We start from the raw sequence: 6638 nt of genomic DNA, 5'->3' as shown, positions 1-6638 counted from the left end.
TTATGACAGCTCCAGTCTACAGCACATTCGTTGTAGATGTGTCCATTATGTTTTAATCATAAGGATATTCTAGTCAGGGGATATCAGAACTGTCCTCTAGGGTGGCGTCATTAGAATCCTTAGGACGGCATTTGCTAAGAACGGTTTGCACTGAAGTGAACATCATTACACTGAATGATTCGATACAATGACTTAAAATAAATACATAAATAAATTCAGAAATGACTCAAAAGCTTTTGGTTACACAGTGACTTATTGACTATATATTTTACAGTTACTGAAAATAAATTATTTATAACTGCACTATTCACTATCACCCAGATAAGTATGGGTTCCTTTTAAGTTTCTTTCTCATGTTGCCTCAGGGAGTTTTGTCTCGCTTGCTCCTTAGGGGTAAATTTATGGAATACAGTTGTACCTCGAGATACGAGCAGCCTAACATACGAGTTTTTCGAGATACGAGCCGGAGCTCGGGGTATATTTTCGTTCAAGATACGAGCCCAAATCCGAGATATGAGCCGTGTTTCCGGAGCGTCCCGCTAGTTGGCGCGCAGGGTAGAGCATCATCCGAGAGCATCTCTCGCTCACTCGCAAAAGAAAGAAAAGTGCAGCCAAGAAGGCAAAAACAAGTGATGATTAAATTTACGTAAATCTTAAGCTTAGTTTAAGTTTAAAGTTAAGTGCATTGTTTTAAGTTTTTTCTTTCATTTGAAATAAGGAAAGTGTAGTTTTAGTTTTAAAGTTACGAAAATAGTTTTAAGTTCTAAAAAAGCTCCGTTTACGTACGTGTCTAGAGTGCCTGCATCCCTTCCTCCCTCCCTCCTCCTCGCCGTTCACCTTCGTTAGCTGCACTCGTCTGTCTCCAAAGTAAGACTATTATCCTAAATAACTCTTTTATTTCTTTATTTCATATTTTGTTATGTATTTGTTAATTATACATGTTTATTTGTTATTTAAAAACATATTGTTATTCATAATTTACAATGCTTTGGGGATTTTTCATAGGTCCGGAACGGATTAAATCGAATTCAGTTATTTTAAATGGGAGAAATTCGTTTGAGATACGAGCCGATTGACTTACGAGCTCAGTTCTGGAACGAATTAAACTCGTATCTCGAGGTACCACTTTACCTGGAATTTCATTTCTGTAAAGCTGTTGTGAGATAATTTTCATTGTTAAAAGAACAAATACAAATAAAATTAAAAGTTGGAGATTTCAAAGTTTATAAACAGATACTGAGAATACAGTGTGTGAGGCAGCTACTGTATATGAAGCGTTTATGTTCTGCACTTCATTGCACTGTTATATTGTTGCTAATAGCTCTTGTGTTTAGCCAACTGCTAGCACCTTCACTCCAGATTAAATCATGCAGCAAAGGAGCTTACCATTTCTTCCAAGTCTAATATAGCAGTGTCAGCTGTTTGTTTAGCTCTCAGCTGTGACTGTGCAGATTTAAAAAAGTAATAGTATGAATAGTAACACTTTTACTCACTTATCACTGTATTCAGACAGCTCAACACATCAACATTATGCTGCAGTAATGGCAAGACTCAGTAAGTGCTTGAAAATGTTTTAATTATGTCACTTATCATCAGGAAACGTTGGCCAGGTGGAATAAAGTGTCTGCCATCTGGCCCTGAAACACAAAACATTAAGAAGTTTAATTCAACTATGAAATTTATCTCAATAATCCATGTGTCTGTATAACATGCTGAAATATAGAAAGAAAAGTAATAAGTGAAACACTAGAGCTATCATTATGCAAGTTGCTCACCACATGTACATACGTGAGAAAAAAAAAGACAAGTGTGGTGTCACAATCAGAAGGTGAGTTTACTGTTGGTACTGTACAGTACATGGCAAGGAAATGAAGACATAAACATTACTAGTTCAGAGAAAACAAACTTGCTATTGCTTATTTAAGTCACCATCAATAGCAATAAAACACTAGCTTATTCATCACAATATCATTCCTGGGACTCAAGAAGTAGCAGATGAAAAAGGCTAAGACTAGCAATATTATGTGTACTGAGAAGCAACTTGCCACTCAGATTCTGATTTGTTTTTAAGCTCCTCCAACAACGCTGTCCTCTCCATTGATTTGCAAAGCACCAGCATGTGCTGCTCAGGCTGATTTCCAAAGACAAACCTCACATCAAAGGTTAAGCCTTTTAATTAACGTTTCCCCACACTTCCTCTCTAATCAGCTCCCATCTACTTCAGCTTCAAACATATGTGTAAATGCTTTACTTAGCGGTTAGGAACAGCTGTTTTAACAGAAGGACATTTCATATGAAGGAGGATCTTTTTGACTTTATAAAAGAAATTTGAGACAATGTATGTCAAATTACAAAAAGCATTCAATACTGTTCATTAGTTTTGTATTTGCTTTCTTGAGCTTGAAAATTTTAATATATTTGTCATTTCTTTTTCTCCAGACCCACTATCTCTACTACTTGAATAAAATTGTTACTGAAGATGAAAAATTAAATAAATAATAAATTAGTGTCTGTATGATAATGAATTAAGGTGCAAAAGGTGTTATGTTTAGAATATGTTTGTGTTTGGAGAGTCAGTTGGAATGTTGACATTTTGACTGGATATTTTGTACTATAGTGCTGTGTAGTACTAGACAGACTGTTGGAGGAACAGTCTGAACATTATTTGATGTAAATATCTTGGCAGGGATGTATGTGTCATTGGGATAGATACTATTTTTCTATAAAGTCTCAGTCTCTATTCTCAAAGAACATGGTGCTTGATGTATTTTTTCATATTTGATTTTTTGAGTTGATATATTACTGTATAAGATCATAGTAGGGTCATATCACAAATGAAGATCATTTCTTTTGAGATGTCTTCAGTTTCTAATAATAAAAAAAGTTATGTATTCTTGATTATGTCCAGCAAACTGACACAAGTGATGACTGTGAACAGAAAGCTGGAATTTTCCACTGTTTTATTATCATCCTCTGTGATTGAACGTTCTACAGTACTCGTTATTATGGTAATAAAACAGAGAAGAATTGAGAAGAAACGTGCAATATATGATACAAGAACCACAGAAAACAAGCCTGCTTTAATAATGTATTTTTTTTTATTTATGGTATTGATCTCCAGGAGGTAAACTGACATTATTGCTTAAAGTCCTATATCATCTGTACATTTTGCTTGCTTTGTAACAATGTGCCATAAATGCTCAAAATACAGAAGAGGAAGTACATTGTGCACATGAATACATGATTAAAGTTGAAGTGAGAGTATAATATATTTAAAATGTGCATTTCATTATGAAAAAAGTTGCATTCCCTGAAGCCAGTAGGTCATTGGGGTTTATAGATGAGATTATAAACAACTAACATAAACTAGCATAGTTGCAATTAACAGTTCAATTCAGTAGCTGCTAAAAGACTAGAAAATAAACATTCTTTGTGAGGCCACCCTTTGTGAGGTCAAACCTGTGCCTATATATTACTGACATTTTATACCAATCAGCACCTCTTATGTCATTGAGAGAGAGAGAGATTCTATATCCTAAGCGCTAAAGACATATCTGTCTCATCAGCATTGGTCTACTATACAACACATACCAACTGACTCTGCTTTTCTTCTTTATATTGACAGACCACATTCACTTCCCCTGCTGTCAGTATCAGGAAACATGGTTTAGGGAATTCTTGAATGATTTAGGCTTTTATTGGTTAAATGGGAAAATTATCACCCAGTATATACAGTACTGTCCAAAAGTTTTAGGCAGGTGTGAAAAAATGCTGTAAACAAAGAATGCTTTCAGAAATGTAAATAATGAGTGTTTATTTCTGTCAATTTACAAAATGCAAAGTGAGCAAACAAAAGAAAAATCTAAATCAAATCAATATTTGGTGTTACTACATTTTGCCTTCAAACCAGCATGAAGCGATGGCACGGCCGCCACAGAGCCCTGATCTCAACATCATCGAGTGTGTCTGGGATATGAAGAGACAGAAGGATGTGAGAAAGCCGACAGCCACAGAAGATCTTGGTTAGTTCTCCATGGTGTTAGGAACAACCTCCCAGCCGGATGCCTTCAAAAACTGTGTGCTAGTGTGCCTAGAATAATTGCTGCTGTTTTGAAGGCAAAGGCTGGTCACAGCAAATATTGATTAGATTTAGATTTCTCTTTTGTTCATTCACTGCATTTTGTTCATTTATGAAAGAAATGTTTAACACTTCCATTTTTGAAAGCATTCTTTGTTTACAACATTTTTTCACACCTGATTAAAACTTTTGCACAGTACTGTACATCTTAAGCTTAGTAACATTATCCATGTTCAGTACAGTAAGTACAATTTTATTTGTATAACACTTTGTATAACACAGTAGGCATTTATTTGTATAACACTTTGTATAACACAGTAGGCACTGTCACAAAGCACATTTTTACAGGCATCTGTATCTAGGTCCCTATTGAGGGTGAAGGAGACTTATCCTCATCTTGGTTGTGGAATTTTGATTATTACAGTATGTATGTCAAATATTAATAAATGTGTTGAAAAGATAATGAATGATTGGTTTGATCACATTGTGAAAAGTCCAGCAATCCCGGGTTTTTAACCTAGACTTAAAAGAGACAAACTGTGTCTCATATTGAATACTCTTCATTATCATTTGGCAGACACACTTATCCAGAACAACTCGTATATATACAACTGACAGCTGAGGGTTAAGTCTCATCAGCTTTGTGGTCCTAGGTTTTGAACTCTCAACCTTTGATCAATTGTCTAACAGCTTAAAATTTGATTTGATTTGATAACCACTGAGCGAACACTGCACTATCAGAGCCTTCATTGGACAGATTCAAAAGTTGCTATTCTATAGTTGAGGTGCTCTATCTTGTTTATGCAATTTCATATATTTTATAATCATAAAATCCTAACTTTTTATTTGCTCTGTATAACATTTTATTTGTCCTGTTAGACCACAGAGTTTAAACTTAAAATTTTTGACCAAATTGTTGTATGAATGTTTAATTACAGCAACAACTGTTTACATAGAGTGTGACTAAGTATCTAGCCAACTAACATTAATGATAATGTTTAGATTACTTTCTCAGAAACAGCAAAAGCAGTATGGTCAATGTTATAATGTACACTTAACCAGGTAATGCGTGGATATTGACTATATCCTATATATCCTATAAGTATATATAGATCCTATATCCTATAAATACACTGTGTATAACCACGTTGGAAAGATGACCCAAGTTAACCTTCTATTTGAGGCTTATTTCATTTTAGACCCATCACTTAAACCAAACACTTGGATGATATATGTATCTTGCAAATCAGTAGTAACTCCGCAGCAGGCATGCACTGTTGCTTGAATTTAAAAGAAAAATGCCACACGGTAGGCTCCCTCTGGTCTCGTGTTCTACTGTGAAACAAAAAAGAGGCAGAAGATCAAAACTTTGTTAGGTAATGAACATAAGCTGAACAACAGGGAGCATACTTCAAAGGCCAGGGCTGACACAGCAGAACTGAGGAAGTGCTTGAGCTCCAGATCTCAGTGCTATGAGCACCATAATTAAATGCGCCAAGGAGAGAGAGAGAGATCTTACTATAAAATAAAGGACTGACCCTCCTGCAGATCCCCATCAGATTACTAGATACAGTAAGTGCTTGAGTCAGTGGTGAGAACTTATGCTGTGTTTGTATCTTGTTAGTCTTCATATCAAGTTGTATTATTATGTCATTTCCCATCATGAGCAAAATGAAGAAAAAAATCCTACCATTTTATTTGCTCTGTATAACATTTTATTTGTTCTGTTAGACCACAGAGTTTAAACATTCATACAATTGTCAAAAATTTCATTACAGCATCAATTGTTTTGAATATTGAATAGTGTGACCAAGTATCAAGAACATTAATGATAATGTTTAGATTACTTTCTTACAGCAAAAGCAGTTGTAACGAACAGAAGACAATGAACGATTTGTGAATGAATTGATAGTTCAGGTCTGAGGTAAAGCTGCAAAGCTTGGAGACGTGGTGAAGGACGCTTCGCCCGTGCTCTGATAAACACACACTCGAGAAGGAGTTGAATCTGGTAACGTGCAGAACAGGATCTGGAAACGCTACTGAGAAGAAGAGAGAGAGAGAGAGAGAGAGAGAGTGAGTCGAGTTAATAAGCATAGCATACGAGACTGAACGGTGAATGAAGGGTGAGAGCGTGGCTTAATGGGTCGTGTGGGACAAAGTGGCCACTAGGGGATGACCCAGAAACAAGCTTCAAATCAACTTTAAAGCATCAAATCCTCCAAAAACACGAAAAAACCTATTTACCTAGTAAAGTTTATACTCTCAATATTTTTTTAAGCCCACACACAAAGCATAATGATTCACAGCCTTCATACAATTAGAAAAAAAATTGACAAAACTGACCTAGGTGGCGCTAGACCGGTTTTTCCCTTACCTTTAGACGCGTCTCTTTCTTCACTGGGGTAATATATTCCAACACAAATAATCCACAAAAATCCACACAGGTCCAAGGAATTGAAATCTGTAAGCCTTTTAATCCAAAACGCTCTGGTCGCGCCGCAAATATTTCGTTAGTGTTCTAAAAACTGGAAACAGAAGTGCGCCATCATCTCGTTTTGCC

The 6638-nt window shown here is 35.7% G+C and overlaps 1 long non-coding RNA gene across 1 annotated transcript; it reads right to left on the bottom strand.

Moving 5' to 3' along the window:
- Positions 1–5775: 5775 nt before the first annotated feature.
- LOC125145956 lies at positions 5776–6638 on the bottom strand. Its single transcript, XR_007144443.1, has 2 exons — positions 6453–6638; positions 5776–6117 (listed from the first exon to the last, which is right to left on the bottom strand). It is a non-coding gene; the product is annotated as an uncharacterized LOC125145956 (long non-coding RNA).

The sequence above is a fragment of the Tachysurus fulvidraco genome, chromosome 11 (genome assembly GCF_022655615.1).
Source record: "Tachysurus fulvidraco isolate hzauxx_2018 chromosome 11, HZAU_PFXX_2.0, whole genome shotgun sequence".
NCBI lineage: Eukaryota > Metazoa > Chordata > Actinopteri > Siluriformes > Bagridae > Tachysurus > Tachysurus fulvidraco.
Note: the sequence above shows the minus strand (reverse complement) of the source record. Positions and strands in the feature narration are given on the sequence as shown.